At 44.0% G+C, this 16772-nt stretch overlaps 1 protein-coding gene across 4 annotated transcripts in view; it reads right to left on the bottom strand.

The window, feature by feature from the left end:
* Positions 1 to 15858, bottom strand: part of Ralgps2 (Ral GEF with PH domain and SH3 binding motif 2) — a 137539-nt gene extending 121681 nt beyond the window's left edge. For 2 of the 4 annotated variants that reach the window (XM_050135125.1, XM_050135127.1), the window contains exon 1: positions 15702 to 15858. The gene's annotated coding sequence lies outside the window, so the exon portion shown is untranslated. Of the gene's footprint in view, positions 1 to 14941; positions 15073 to 15701 lie in introns of those variants that run through there. The other 2 variants (XM_050135128.1, XM_050135126.1) reach the window with 2 other exon arrangements.
* Between the last annotated feature and the right edge of the window lie 914 nt (positions 15859 to 16772).

Here is a 16772-nt window from a genome sequence, read left to right as displayed (position 1 = left end):
ATCCCCAAAACAGTCTAAGACCCTCACATTTGAGAAGACTACTGTGGCACACAAAACATGAAGGCATAATTAATTTTCTTTTTAGTACCACAAACAGTGAATGATTCTAAGTCTAAAATGACAGCTACTTCTAGACTTCTTTTCAGCCACTATGAATTAGCTCTAGCAGCTGTACAAAGGTGAGGACACGACTTGCATATCAGTAAATCACACTGGAATGTGTATACTGGGTGGTAGGCTAGGATCAAATCTCTACTTGTTACAATTACAAACTATTATATATCACACACTCTCCCAGTTATTCACAGAATAGTGAAAACCACAGCCTAATTTGTGAAAGCCAGGATCTACTCCATCAGTATCTAACTAGCCAAAACATCACATTCTCTAATGTTAAATGCCCATTAGTTAGGGGCAGGTGTTTGTTTCTTGGCTGTACTGGGATTGAACCTGTGGCATTGGGTATGCAAAGCAAGCACAATACCACTGGGCTATAGACACAGCCCTCCACTAATCTGAAATTAACTCAAACTGGGTGTGTTGGGATATGTTTATAATTCCAGTACTTGGGAGACAGGCAGGAGATAAGAGTTCAAAGCTAATCTTGGCTATATAGTAAGTTCAAGTATGAAACCCTGTCTCAAAATAGGAAGGAAAGACGGGATGGGAGTGGGCAGAGAAAGTGACTGGTTTGCAAAATAAATGTGGCTTCTATAGTCCAGATTCAACCAGCTCTAAAATATTTGAGAAAAAATTAAATTATACTGGACATGTAGTTTTTCCACATCATTCCTTAAACAATACAGTTCCAAAACAAAACAAATAAAATACTATTTTATATAGCATCTACATTGGGCTGTATTTTATAAATAGTCTAGAGATTAGGAAGATATGCACAGACTATATGGAAGTACGGTAACCAGAATTTACAATCTTCCCATCTTCGTTTTTTAACCTGAGATTACAGGCCTGCCTGTACCATCGTGCCCAACTACTGCTCTATTTAAAACAGGGTACTGAAGGTCTGCAGGTAATCAATACCCTGTCAATACCAAGGGAATGAATTACTATGTTTACATAATGATTTGTAGCACACATGCATGTTCTCACTCTCTCATGTATGCACATATATGCACACATACACAAACAATGCAAGCATGCACATGCACAAAGAAGCACCTTAACATAATTTCAGCGGAGGGATTTGTCTGAGAGAAAACAGACGGCTCAGTGGGAAAAGCACTGGCACACAAGCGTGAGAACCTCAGTTCTGATCTCTGGGACCCACACAAAAGCCAGGCATGCTCTAACACAAGCACTGGAAGGGCAGAGCCAGGCTGATTCCTGGAGCTCATGGCCAGTCGGCCTGGCTTAACCAATGAGTTCCAGGCCAGAGAGGGAACCTATCTTTAAAAAATAAGTAAGACACAGAGTGTTGATGCCTGGCCTCCACGTGCACCACATAAGCACATGGATGCATGCACACACACAAATGTTTATCAATTACTCATTAGGAAAACAATTCAGCCACAAGTATATACTACTAAGAAGTACAGTAGCTGGTTATAATTTTTTAAAGATGATCTCTAGAAAATTCACTCTGTTTTCTACCAGACTGTCTTTACTGAGAGCTGAGAACCAGATCTCTGATGATGCATTTACTCCTGAGTAACTTCCTGGCCACGCAGTGACCAAGCAAAGGTAGTTTCCTGCATAACAGTGAGGTGTTCTGGACACTGGAATACTGTCCTTCATAGGTTCTTACAGTCCTATAAGGTAAATACCAACACGCAAATGGGAAAGTAGGGGCTGCAGGGCTTAGAGGGGGAGAAGCTCTCTCAAGAGCAAAGAAACAATCTTTAGAAAGTTCCTACTTTCCATCTTCTCTTTCACATTCCATGTGCTAGAGCTCCTTCAGATTTGTTTGCCAAAGAGAAAATGTCAGGGTTCTCACAGAAAATCTTCCATCTTAGATCAGTCTTACCAAGTAGAAACTGTGCAGAGGAAAAAAAATATGCTTAAGGGCAATCCCAGAGTCAGGTCTCAAACCTGAGACAGAAGGCTAACATATCAAAGTGGACACTGGCTGCCAGGTTCTTCCAGCATCCCTCAGTTTCTATCTGTTATAGGGTCCTCATGGCTCGCATAGCCCACCCCTTACCCTAAATTCCAGCCAACAACCCCTGCCTTCCCCCAGCTGCTTTTCCCTATATAATCCAGTCATTTTGGCTACGCTGGTCCTTTTTCCCTTTTGGAATCTTGGTCTCTTGGTCTCCTGGCTCTCCCTCCTCCTTCCCCTCTCTCCTCACAAGGCCCAACTCAGGGTCATGTTCACTCCCAGGAACTCTCCCAGACGCCTCTGCCTCTGGCTGTGCTCTCCCTCACATCAACAATAAACTCTGTCCTCCACCATAGGACAGCAGGAGCTGTCAAGTCCTCCTTTATCTTTGGGGAGAAGGAAATGAAGGTGCACATATGTACATAGCGGACACACTGCAGCAGCCCTCAGCAGACTGCGAGGCTCCCGATAGCATGGGGAGGACACACTCTTCTGAGACAGTACATCAAGCACATTCTAACAGAAAGACCAAGGGAAGCCCTGGACACAGAGTTGCCCAATATGTAAAAAGATGTGTACTAACTGTATATTTAAAAAAAAAACAATCAAAACCCTTTATGTTTGTGCAGATCCAGCCATAGAGTGATTATTTAAAGGGAATAAAAGTCAGTTAAGAACTGCATTCTGGGGGATGGAAATCCCGGAATAATTAGAGAGGCAGACAAGTATGCCATAGTACTTTTATTTTAGAAAGCGACATTTGCAGATGATGAGTAAGAGGGGGAACCTTGAAGGCAGAGGAAGCAACAGATGATTTTAGGGGAAAGCCTAATTTTCCAAAGCCGAGTTTCAAAGGTAAACTTGACAGATTTGCTATCTGACTGTGGGTTGTGTGCGAGATGCAGGAACTAGGCTGCTTTAGCACTCTGCTCCATTTGCTCACGCGTCACTCTCAGTAAGGAGGAGCAGCTGCAATGAAGGAGACTATCCCATTAGCAGATGTCACCTCAGGGAACTAGCCAGAAACCTCACCTACAAAGAAGAAAGGCTAACGACGGAACCACAACTGATAGGCCTAAGCCAGTCCCACTTTTGCGCCACAGCCAGGTGCACCCATCCACACTGTCCTGAGAGCTTTCACCGTAGGGGCAGAACCCATCAGCCACCACGGAGACTTGGTGGTCTGCGAGGTCCACAGCACCATCTGCACATGACCGCAAGTCGGCCAACTCCTGCTCTACAGCAAGGTCTATTGGAACAAGCATTGCTCTAATGGGACAGAAGAGAGGAACAAGCAAAGCAAGGCCAAGCACAGCCTTCCACACGTGCACCAAGTACTGCCATGTGAGCACCAGTCTTTGGGAGCAGCAGTAGCAACAAGCTACATTTAAGATCCCAGCCAAACTGACCTTGGAGCCTTTCTTAGGGTTTCTCAACAGTGGCAGTACTAGCGGTTAGGACTGGTGGAATCTTTGCCGAGGACTTTGCTGTGCATACAGGCTGTTTGGCAGCACATTAGTGCAGTACACACACACGGGCTGGTGGGGCTATAAGTAAGGCTGCTAAGGATGCGAGTATGAAGGCCCTGTGAAATTTTTAATAACTGTCTCCTATGAAGGCTGTACCATGTTAGTCCCAACAGTAAAGTACAGGATCTTAGTTTCTTTCACATACTTGTTATGAGGGTCTTTTGCTCCATAGTGGTAGCTTACTATCATTTTAATTTTCATTTTTCTAGTGAGTAGCAATATTTCAATCAAAATAAAGGCTGTGCATATCTACATACACATAGTTTATTTCCTTTGGTGATATGTCTATCAAGCCTTTGGCATATTTTTTTAAAAAGTTGGGTGGTGGTAGGTTAGTACTAGGAGTTTCAGAGTTCTTTATACATCCAAGACACAACTCCTTAATTAGATATTTAATCTCTCCCATCCTACAGTATGTCTTTCATTCATGAAACAAAAGACCACACACTTTTTAAACTGACAGAACCAATTGCCACAGCACCATGTACACACCACATAACTCTGGGCAAGTTGATTCCTCACCCTGCACTCAATTTCTCCAATAAAGCTAACAGTACACTTACTTCACCAAGTTACTATGAAGACCCAATGAGTTAATATCAATAAAACACTTAGATCACCACGGTTTAATTAATTTGATTAAGTGATCAAAAAACATCAACCACTGGAGGTCGCATTGTACCTTACTTTTTCATATCCTATATACTAGTTATTTTAGCAACCTAATAAGTGACAACAGGTAAATTAGTTCTAGCTGAGAACCTTTTAGTTGCTCACAAAAAACCAACCAAACACAAAATCTAATGACCACAAATAGCATTATATACAAATGCACGTTGTTTTACTGGGCAATACTTGGTGCGCAGCACTGCTGTGAAAGCTTCGCATGTCCCATGTTTTAAGTGAAGTATTGTGAGGATGCTCGTTCTACAGGTGCGAAATGAGTCTAGACTAGTGAGTGGCTAATGCCTGTAATTCCACCACTTGAAAAGCTGAGGCAGGAGGACTGCTTGAATTCCAGGCCAGCTTCTTCTACACAGTGCATTATAGGCCAACCTCAGCTACTGTAAGACCCTGTCCTCACAAAGTTAAACAAACAAAAACTTTCCCCACCTAATACAGTTGTTAAAAGACAAAGACAGATTTTTAAAGCTAAAACTCTGATATTAAAATTGAAATCCTTTGGGGGGGTGGTAGGAAGTTGAAGTGGTCTCAAGAACAGAAGTTGTGCGGGCTAGTTTATGGCAGCTTGAAACAAGCCAGTCAATTGAGAAAATGCCTCCATAAAATATGCCTAGAGGCAAGCTGTAGGGCATTTTCTTAACTAGTGATTGCTGTAGGAGAGCCCAAAACATTGAGGGTGGTGCCCTGGGTGTGTAAGAAAACAGGCTGAGTAAACCAGAGGAGCCATGGCCTCTGCACCAGGTCCTGCCTCCAGGTTCTTGCCTTGAGTTCCAGCCCTGACTTCCCTTAGTGAGGGACTGTTGCCTGAACTGTAAATGAAATACAACCCTTCGTTCCCAAGCTGTTGTGGGTCACAAGTGTTTTATCACAATAGGAAAGTAACTAAGGCAGGATTCATTACACTAAGGAATAGTAACATAAAAGGAGACGCTTCATCTCAGATTCTGTACCCTGTGTCTCTCGGACTATGTACCTGTGCTTGTCTAGGCAAACAGGCCCAATTCTTTTCTGCTTATCAAATGGCTTCCCATCTCTTTTAAATTTGCTGTAATTCACAACTTCTGATTAAAATTAGTCTTCTCTCCTTTAACTAGGTTCTATGAACTCTAATGTAATGCACCCTTCCTGCTTAAGAGCAAATTAACTCCATGTTTGCTATAAGTGACTATACTTTCCCTAACCCAATAACACCACATTTGTAGATAGCTTTAGTCATTTTTAGTGGTCCTTGAATCAAATGTCCACTGCTGAACCAGCTGTTGCAACACAGTTTTATATAACATAAAACATAGCTATGGAGGTCTGTAGTGTACTGCAGACAAAGCAGATTTCCTTCAAAGGAATTATGGACAGGCCGGAATTATAATCAGCATGTCTGGGACACTGAGTCAGATAAACCAATGCTAATCTAGAGCTCAAACGTCCTGCCAGTCTTTCTAATCTGTTTAGTTACAGTAACTACGCAGCTATAAATACACATTGGTGGTTACTAAGGAGATCATATTTACTGCAGCAGCATAAGACATGGGTCAGGGGTACAGCTACCACTTTTTCAATCTCTTAAAATTACATTTTATATATTTACCATTCATTTGTACCTGTGTGTATTGTGGGTGCACAAACCACAAGTGTAGATGTGAAGGTCAGAGGACACTCTGCAGAAGTGGGAACCAGTTCTCTTGCTAGCATATGGACCTTGAGTCCTTGGGTTTGGTGGCAGACACCTTTACCAGCTAAGCCATCTCACTGTATGGTCCAACTACTGTTTAATCTGAGATTCTATGCTATATCAAGATAATAAAACCCACTGTCCTGTTGACTATTATTTTTCATTCTAACTAGAGGAAATTTTCATTCCATAGCTTAGCTGCTGGACCACATTAGACTCAATACTATAGACAGTTCCCAGCTATGGACACTAGTCAGAGAAACAAAGGAAAGCAAAAGAAAGTTTCAATAGTATTGGGAATTTCCTGAGGTTCAAACCCACATAGAGCAATCTTTAAAAACCTTTGGCACACTTAGTTCAGTTGGCAGAGTACTTGCCTAACAAGTGTGAGACCCTGAGTTTGAAACAAAAAAAAAAAAAAAAAAAGGCAAGAAAAACAAAACTTTGGCAGATGAATTCTTGAACCATCTTCTGGCTCTCTTACTAGCAGTAAGAATTTACCCCGTTTTCTGCTAAGATTGGTTACCCGGAATAGAAGGAAAACGCCAAGCTGAAATGCAGCAATGCTACTTTCTGTCAATGATTTCAAAGCACTAGTTAGGAAGACTGTCTAATATACTCATGAGACATCTTCCTTTTAGACACATTCTAAGCAGATTAGAGTTCTCCAATCTTCAATCATAAACTTTCTTCAGCCTTGAGAAGGAAATGGAGCAAGCAGCTCAAAGTGAGTGGCCAACAGTACATACTATCTCAATGCTCATCTGTCCCTACTCTGTCGAATCAAACTGAAACTGCACTTTCTACCCCACCCCAAATAAGCCCTTCAGCACAGTATTGCAAGAGGACTAATTCCTCTGGCCTCATCTTCATTACTCACTGAGATCTCTTTCTCTCATTGAGGACCACTCCCCTTCCTGTGGTCCCTCCTGTGAAATGCTAGTACTCTGCAAGCTAACATATAATTATGTATCATCTGATGTTATGTAGTATGGTTTTACCTAGAAGATTCTGTCTTTCACCAAGTTGTAAACAATGATACCCGTGTAACACTCTCAAATACTATGCACACAGAAAACAAAAAATATCATTGTCTAAAAGGTGCTAAAGTTAGTTGCTTATCTGTAAAACCCTCAAGATATTTGTTTCAGTACCCTCACTAATGTCCTGATTTAAGAGTTAGGGCACAAACCATACGAACTTAAAAAAATATCAAACTGTGAGAGAAAGGCAGAAGAAGTCACTCCTAAATAACAACTTCTGGACACTCGGTGGATCAAACCTGAAATCACCCACCTAGAAACCCCACAATGTCCGTGAAGGTTTGGGCACATGCACAGAAGTGCCACAGGATATACACAGATTTTCTGATTCCAGGCCAGGAAAATTCTAAACAATTCTAACTATTCCTTTGTCTCAGAGTTGGAAGAGTAATCCAGAAAGCCAGAGTGATCTCAGTTACTATGCTGTGGCTATACCAAATCTCAGAAATTCAGAGAAGCATTCTTACATACTTTACTATATACTTTATTTGGCTTTACGGAGAATCTATTATGGTGCTATTATACCCCCTTTACCAAAACAAAAACAAAAACAAAAAACTAGGACTGAGATGGAGTTCAATAACACATTTCAACATAGAAATCCTTTTTATCTTATGTGTATGAGTGTTTTACCTGAATGTGTGTGTGTGCACGAAGAGTTGTCTTATTTCCTAGAACTGGAATCACAGACAGTTGTTAGCTGCCACGTGAGTGTTAGGAACTGAACCTGGGTCCTCCACAAGGGCAACGAGTGCTCTTAACCACTGAGCCATCTCCCCAGGTACAGACAAATCTGTTTTACAACATGCATTAGTAACAACAACAAAAAGATCTAACTAAAGAAAATCTAAGACACTTTAACAGAATAGATCTCATTGATTTCAAGGTATGCATATTTTCACCTTTTAAGAGCTCTAATCAGGATGCTGTCATTTTTATTCCAAGATGTACATTGAACAGTGCATCTTACAATAGAAGTTAACTTAGGGTCCATAAAATATAGTAAGTCATGTGACAAAAGAGAATAGGGGAAATTAAGGCTGGTGAGGTAGCTCAACAAGTAAAGATGCTTGGCACACAAGACTGGAAACTGAGTTAAGTCCCTAGAATCCACACAAAGGTCCGAGAGAACTGACTCCACAAAGTTGTCCTCTGACCTCCACATACTTGCCATGACATACAAAGTAGCACCCATGCCCATGCACCCACAATGGATGGGTGGGTGGGTGGATAGATGGGTGGGTGGGTGGGTGGGTGGATGGATGGGTATCTGGGTGGGTGGATGAATATCTGGATGGGTGGATGAAAGGAATTAAAAAATTTTAAAACCCATATACATAAAGTCCCCCTAAATGTACAGAGTTGTCACTAGAGGTTGACGGGAAAGTAGAAAGGGTTCTAGTTCAAAGTCTCCTAGACACAGAAAGTGAATTCAGAGAGGTGGCAAAGCATAAAAGGCAGCAAAAGAAAGCTAAAAACAAAAAGTCAGGCTTATGCTAACACTCTTCCTTCTAAGAAAAGTTAAAACAATCTGATTTTTTAAACTTAATTTTATTTTATGTGCATTAGTGTGAGGGTGTCAGATCCCCTGGAACTGGAATTACAGTTGTAAGCTGCCTCGGGGGTGCTGGAAATTGAACCCAGGTCCTCTGGATGAGCAGCTGGTGTTCTTAACTGCTGAGCCATCTCTCCAGGCTCCAATCATCCTAATTTTTAAACACAAATTAAATATTAGAGAACACCTGGTGTGTGCACTTTTCACTACTGTTCTATAACGCAGATGCTGTGTAGCCTCGATGGCAGATACTCTGGTTGTCATTTAGTGCCAAACCTAAGAATCCTGCACTTATCCCAAGGATATGAAAATTTGTTTTCTTCTAATGTACATGTAGTTTGAGTGCTGTACTAACAGACACATAATTTGGATGGTTTCTACTGTATCTATGAGACAGACAAATCAACACAACTTCTATTTGGCTACAACTAGAGCACTGGTAAATCCTACTAAAGCTCCACTGAGGTCAGAGGTGGACCTTTGCAAAAGCACCCTGAGTACTTACATTCTATTATACAAGCTTGGTTGGCCGACAATCTGACACACTTCTTAGAGCCTTGCCTGCAGCAGGTGACTGCCAGCCCAGCAGCCCTTGGGCAGCCAGAGGGACCGCCCCGCGGCAAGCCAGCCCCATCAGGCACTCGAGGTTTGCCTTGGAGGCAATGCTAGCAACAGTGGCTGTCCAAGCGCAATTCCGGATTGTGCTAGTCAATGCTGACCTGCAGGTCCCAGTGAACCATTGTAGCCATTTGCACACAGGAAAGGAGTTGTGGTGCTTCCAGCAGGAGGCCTGTGACTGAATGAAGGCTATGCCATGACTGGTGGGAACAGACTAGAGCAGACTACTGCTCATTAGGGTCAACCATGAGACACCTCCTATGCCAACCTTTTGATGCTGCAACATTAGGCCCACAGAAGGCTTCGCAGTGGTCTTTCCTTGCTACTTTTGATCATCATCACTCATATAGATGGTGAGCTGGTCACATAAAGACAACCTAAGACAGAGACAACCTGCACACAGGGGTGGGGTGGGAGAAGTGGGACAAGGAGCACAGCAGACAACTGAAGAGCGCACAGGCACAGCTGTAGAGCTGCCTGTCTTAAGGGCCAAGGGTCCCAACACCTCACTGTACTGGAGACACATTTTCTAACCTGTCATTTGCCCTTCTGTTCCCTGAATACTACCACTTGATGAATAGATATTGTTAATACACACAATCAATGCTTACTTTTCTGGCTAGTACTTTTGGGGCTCCAAAACAAAATACTTTTATCTACAAGAGCCACATAAATATATTTTCTTCTAGGTTTTTAGGTGGGGATGCGGGAGAACACACCCAGGGCCGTGCACACGCTAGGCACATTTGAGAACCCGATCACTAGTACACACCATCCAGTCCTAGAAACTTCCTGCTCACTTTTCACATAGCCCCATGAAACTACTTCAGACAACAAGAAAAAAATGAAGCTTTACGATGTAGTTTATGAACTTAGCAAAACTCTGAAGAAAACCAAAATGCATAATATAACCTTATAAATGTAGATTAAAAAAACTAAGACACTGGCAAATCAAGTTCAGCAGAAGGTGGGGAGTGGGAGCCTCCACAGTTAAGTGGAGGCTGAGGTCGACAGAGTACTCAACAGAATGCAGCATTAGCACAACCCATTCTATTACTAATCAAGAAAATACCTATAATTACCTATAATACACAAAGACTTGATGAGCTCAACCCTTGTATTTTAGAAACTTCAAAAACTATCACTAACACTAGAAGGTGTTTTTCATTCTTTTCTATTAAAGACTTAAAAAAAAATGCTAAGGGGCATGGGCGTGGTAGACCACTCCTGTAGTCCCAGTATTCAAGAGGCCTCCTGCCAGAGCTTGAAGTTGGCCTGGTCTACGTAGCGAATCCCAGGTCATCCAGGACTACACAGCAAGACCTGGAGAAGCATGGATCTTTTGCTTTACATATTAGAAATCAATAGTAAGTTATCTTAACCAAACTTTAGGGGTATTCCTAGTAAAGCTTTGAACACAAAATCCATGGAGCTGTGGAGATGGCTCAGTGGGCAAAACACAGTGCAAGGGTGAAGACCTGACTTCGAATCCTCAGAACCTATGTAAAGTCGAACACAGCAGTGCACATCTGTGGTCACAGAGCTCCAGAGCAAGATGGGAGGCAGAGACAGGAGAGCCCTTACAAGCAGGGCAACAGCCAACAAACAGATACTGTCTTAAACAAGGGAGAAGTCTAGAACAAAGACCTCCACGCACATGCCGTGGCATTTATATATGCCACACACGTGCACATACATCATACACACACAAATACACACACAGAATTCGGAAATTCTCTCCTCAGGTGAGTCTGGCAATCACACTACCATTCCTGCTACACTCATCCATCACTCTGATGATGTCATTTACTGTTTTCTCAAGTCTGTTACACTCTCCAGCTCCTTTCTCTCCTCTGATGAACAATTCCTATAAACAGATGAGACCTGAAGGTATCACCAGCGAGTCTCTCTACCCATGCTCTGCCTTCTATCCCCTTCTATAATAACATGCTCTACTGGTAAGGCAAATACAAGGCTAGATCAAGGTCTTGCAAACTACAAGGCCCTCCACCTGCATGGTGCCTGCAGCTCCTTTCACACGCTACAGAAGAGCAAACTCTGTCACTGGACAAAGACTGTGTGGCTCACTCTGCCTGCACCACTTACAATTTAGCTCTTTAAAGCACAATGGCTACATGACCTACTAAGTTCTGTGCACAGAAATGAAGACTCGCGGGACATGTACAACACCCCGGGTTACAACAGACAGACTGATGACAAACAAAAAAAAAATCTTAAGACCATATCACATGTAAAGGAAGAAAACTCTGAATGGCACTAAGACTTCATCAACTCAAGGGTAGGAATTCATACAGCAATCCCTTCTATTTCACAGTGCTCCCTTCTATTTCAAGGAAAAATTATCTTAATTCGGAATCTAGCCCAGACAGTCAGCAAGGCAGAAAAAAGTATTTTCAGCAACATCAACAATTCAAAAAGTTTACCCTACTACACATATTTTGCTTGTTATAAAACAGTCTTACACTTCGGCCCAGACCAGCTTGGAACTCCTAGCAATCCTTCTGCCTCAGCTTTCAAGCACTGGGATTCTGAGTGTGAGCCGTCTTTAAGTCAGTCACCGAAACAAGAAAGTAAATTGGGTTTAGTGAGCACAGGCCCCACAGGAAGAGCAGGTGATGGGAGGCCAGGCTGTGCGTCCCAGTGCAGAGCAACCCTGCAGACTGAACAAAAGCAGAGCCTTCTTAGCTGTCCCCAGTTTTTAACAAGTCTGAATACTTATCACCTATGTATCTGTAGATCTGGACAGACTAGAGAAAAAAAATAAAGACACATAAGAGAGTAAGGAAAAATACAAAAGAAAACAATCTAATGCCAGAAATTCAATCACAGCACACTTCAAAGTTCAACTGTTAAACAAATTTACAGGAACATAATAATGTAAACAATGAACTTGTAATCAAAACCATGATGTCACTATACAGCGAAGACAACAGTGTAAGTTCAAGGTAGCACAGGAATCCTAAAGCAAAATCACTGTAAAAAAAATCTGAAGTTGAAAAACAAAACTACAGAACCATGTACTCATGCCAGAAGAAAGAAAAATAGACACACAGGATCAGCTAATACGGCTCCAAAAAAAAGAAAAAAGAAAAAAAAAAAAAGCCCATCTGGAATATTTAAAATGAGTTCTTGAGTAAAACGTGGGAAGCAAAGAAAATAAAACTATAAAGCATGGAAAAGGAAAGAGTGCAGATTAATTAAAAACCAGTGGAATTTTATCATATCCAATCTTCATTCTCTCACTAAGAAGAAACTAATGGGAATTTAAACCACACTTAAGGAAGTAATTATAGGGTAACGCAATAAACTCCTCTCCAAGGGACTGCTAACACTATGATAACTTCAAGCCATCTGAAATATATATATATAACATTTTCGAGACAGGGTTTCTCCGTAGCTTTTGGTTCCTGTCCTGGAACTAGCTCTTCTAGACCAGGCTGGCCTCAAACTCACAGAGATCTGCCTGCCTCTGCCTCCCAAGTGCTGGGATTAAAGGCGTGCGCCACCACTGCCCAGCTTTGAATTATATTTTTATTGAAAACTAAATAACTAATGAAGTATGAAATCCAGAAAGAAATAACTATTTCAAAAAACAAACATTAGATAACAAAAAACTTGTATTCAAAACAGGATCCACTTTAATGCATTTTATTCTCAGTTTGCCTGTGTTCATTTTAAATACCAAATGAAAGCAGTATTTCCAAAGAAAACAGCCAATTTCAATAGATTAACATTTAAAATCTTAGAGACGGGAAACGGTGGCACACAACTTTAATCCTGCACTCTGGCAGATGTCTGAGTTCGAGGCCAGCCTGGTCTACATATAGAGTTCCAGGACAACCAAAGCTACACAGAGAAACCCTGTCTCAAACAAAAACAAAACAAACAAACAAAAGCTTTCTGGAGACCAGTCATACACTAAGTTCAGGTGTTCCTCTTCACCAAAACTCTCCAATCTGGAGGTGGTGGAACATCACACTCAGGTAAGAGCTACCATCTGGATTTGGGGGTCACTGAATGTTTACTGTTGGCTCATTTCCCACGCTGAAATGGAGAGAATAATGCCTACATAAGATAGAGGTTAGTTACTGATAGTCCTAAGAAGTAACAACATATTTATCAATTCTTTTAAAGCTTTGGAATCTACAAAGATCTACACCAACGTGTGTCACATTGACTATTAATCACATCATAAAATGATCACTTCTCATCAGATTTTCACTTAGCAGACTTTTCTTTTAGCAATCCAAGAACGATAAAGAGCTGTTTGACTGGGGTGAGGGGAAGGCTTTACTTTTCTTAAAGACTCGAATAAACAAATACTGAGAGAATATCAGCAAACACTTCATTTAGGTATATAAACCAAAAGTATAATGTTTTCACCACATATAAACCACACACGCTCTGACTCCAGGTATCGTATATATTTTGAGTATGTCTGGATACCAGATACCCAGTGTGTATAAACAGAAGCATAGTTTAAGAAAACCGTCTTGATGCTTTTGTTCACTGGCAGCTCCTTCTATTCTCAGAAGGAAAAATGCAAACAATATCCCAACTCACAGGCATCCTGAAATTTTTAAACTAACAACCCAGGTATCACTTTATCTCCATCAAGGCACACACCTACTTTACTCTGCTGAGTCCCCTCCACATCTATCCGACTGCAGCACCAACCAGGTACTCAATGTGTGTAGAATAAACTAGCCTCTGGACAAAGGCTTGAAAGTAGCCTGGCCTGGAGGTACACGCCTTTAATCCTAGCACTCTGAAGGTATAGGCAGGCATTTCTCAGTGAGTTAGAGGCCAGCCTGGTCTTCTAGGACAGTGAGAACTACTTAATGAGACCCTGTCTCAAAAAAAAAATTAAGAAAAGAAGGTTCAAATTGTAATCAAATTAATTTCACCAACAAAGCCATCTTTCACTGCTCACAACCACTATCCCAATTGTAAGGACATAATAAACTAAAAAAAGATATGCTAGTATTTAAATGTATACAAACTGCATTACTCACGCATATCTGATTCACAGCTGACTTTTAAACAGAATCTTTCTCTCAGAATTTTTGGGTGTATCCTTCCCGGCACTGTAGTATCAGAAAAGTATACTATGATCCTTGACACACAAACAGATCTTTCAACTTCTGCTGCAATCTGGTGTAAAAACACAAGATCAACAGTATTTCTGAAAAAAGTGAAGTTCCTACAATCAGGGAAAGGTCGGATATAATGAGATCGGGGAGGAAGGCGGATCTGAGTATTTAAACATGACTATGCCAGAATTTAAAGCTTAAAACAACTACACTTAAGTTATTCCAGGGAATGCTAATAAACACATTTAACCTACAAGATGTGGCTAATTTTCCACATTTCGAAGCTTCATGGTTACACATGTTCACTAGAGGTTATTATTATCAAAACAATACTGTTTGGTTATAAATCCCACTTCAGCAATAATTGCACTTACACTTACTACATTTCTGATGCCACAGCCGGAACAGTCATATCTGGGTGGGACAAGCCTTTTTAGTTTGCAAGTTACCAACTGTGGCACTGCGGTACTTCTGCATGCAGGGAATGAAAAGTTCTTCGAGATTCTTTCTCATGGTCATCTTCAAAGACACCATGAACTCGAGTCTCCCCCCCCCCCGGATGGTATACATTAAACAAACAAACACCAAAGTCAACTCATAAACACACGCTGTACAGAAACAACTACAGCTATTTAAGTGTTACAAGAGAAAGAAAATACAGAACACCTACAGGGAAAGGCTCAATTAACTGCCGCCCGTGTTTTCATCCTCGGATCTTAAACAATAGGCACTGGATGCTTCTGTGGAGCGCTTTCTGCAGAGGGATTTCGGGTTGCAAACGCCCCTCCTCCACTGCAAGCATCGGAGCCCTTTCTTCCTCCTCCCTCACCCCTCCCAACTCAAACCAATTAACATTCGTACTAAGGTACCTCCTATCAGCTCGCAGCTTCTTCCCAAACACGCCCACGCACCCTGAAACCCGCCTGCGTCTACACCGCACACAGCGGCAGGAAAAGCGCTTCGAGGGGGGCGGGGAGCCGCGGCAGAGCACAGGTCCGGGCTCCCTTCCAGGTCAGCTCCATCACCTCCCAAGCCCGGTGTTTACGAGCCCGCCGAAGCCCACGCTGCAAAGGAATTCCGGCCGCTGCGGGCAGATTGCGCGGCGGTGCGGGAGGCCCCCCCACTCCGTGTCCGCGCGCGGCCTCGGCTGCGCCGCTCACCCCGCGCTCCGCGGGCGGTTCGGCCCCGCAACAGGTCACCCCGCCTCGGTCCGCTGCGGGGTGCAGGCACCCGGCCCGGGAGGGGGTGTGGCTGGCCCGGTAGGGCCCCGTCCGGCTCACCTGCGAGGCTGAGGAGACGCCGGGGCCTCCGCCACCGCGGGACCGTGAGCGCCCCGCAGTCCGCCCTCCCTCCCTCCCGTGCCGCGCACCGCGGCCGCCGCCATTGCCCGCGCCTCCCCGCCCGCCCACCCACCAGCCAGCCACGCCGACCTGTGTAGCCGCGGCCGTCGCCTCCGCTTCGCCCGCAGCTCCGAGGCAGCGCTCGCCCAGCCGAGCAGTCGGCGTCTCTCATTCAGTGCCCGCCGCCGGCGCTCGGGGGAGGGGAGTGCGCCGGATCCACCCCGGCCGCGCAGGGGGCGCGCGCCGGGCGGGCGGGGCGGAGCGGCGCGCGCACCAACTGAGCGCGCCCGCGCGGCCGGGGAGCTCCGGGTCGCCGGGGTCTCGGCGCGCGCCGCGGACGCCCGGCTGCTGCCCGCCGAGCCCAACCGCCGCCCGTACCGGTGTCCGCGGGGCGCGCGCAGCAGCCGCAGCCGTAGCCGCAGCGCGGGGCCGCAGGGAAGAGCCGCAGGGCTCAGGGCGGACAGGTGGGGCCCCACGGCCGCTCGTGCACGGGGTCTCGGGGGACGCTCGCGATGCGGGGCGCAGCTCACCTTGAAGGCCAGAGAACAAAAGTCAGCCCCGGGATCAAATACCCAGCCCACGCAGGCGGCGCCCTCAGTTGCAGTGGCGGACAGTGAAGGGGCTGCAGATGGGAAGAGTCACCTCCACAGCGATGGGATCGTAAATGATGGAGGCAGGGCACTCACACATTAACATGCCGAAAGTGTTGGGTAGGCCCCTGTAGGTTTTAAGCAGGGTGACTGTCCTTGGTTTAATGAACAAATAATCGAAATTTGGAATATCCCACCCCCAGCCCCCCGCCGTCCCAGACTGAAGAGTTGCAGGAACGTGATTCTAAAATGTGAATTTTTTCCTGCGAATGAAGGGGGATGGAAGGGTGTTGTTTCTCAGGGTGCACCTAGGTGGCCTACATAAAAATAGCACCATTTGATGCAGTGTGACTTAGTGGAAGGTTTTCTGTGAGCCACCTAGGTGTATCATTCGGGAGTGATGCAGTCCTCTTCGAGGCAATGTGCAATAGAATGCGGAGGGACAATTCTACAGCAGCACTGTAGACTGTGAAGTGACCAAATGTTGCATTTGATTTCTTTCCTCCATATAATAACTAAATCAGAATGGACTGCTCTGTTGTGCAGAAGAAAGCTAGCAACTGTACCCTTG

Source organism: Alexandromys fortis, unplaced genomic scaffold (genome assembly GCF_014885135.2).
Source record: "Alexandromys fortis isolate MF-2015 unplaced genomic scaffold, M_Fortis_MF-2015_v1.1 scaffold_21, whole genome shotgun sequence".
Lineage (NCBI taxonomy): Eukaryota > Metazoa > Chordata > Mammalia > Rodentia > Cricetidae > Alexandromys > Alexandromys fortis.
This window is presented reverse-complemented; position numbering and strand designations above follow the sequence as displayed.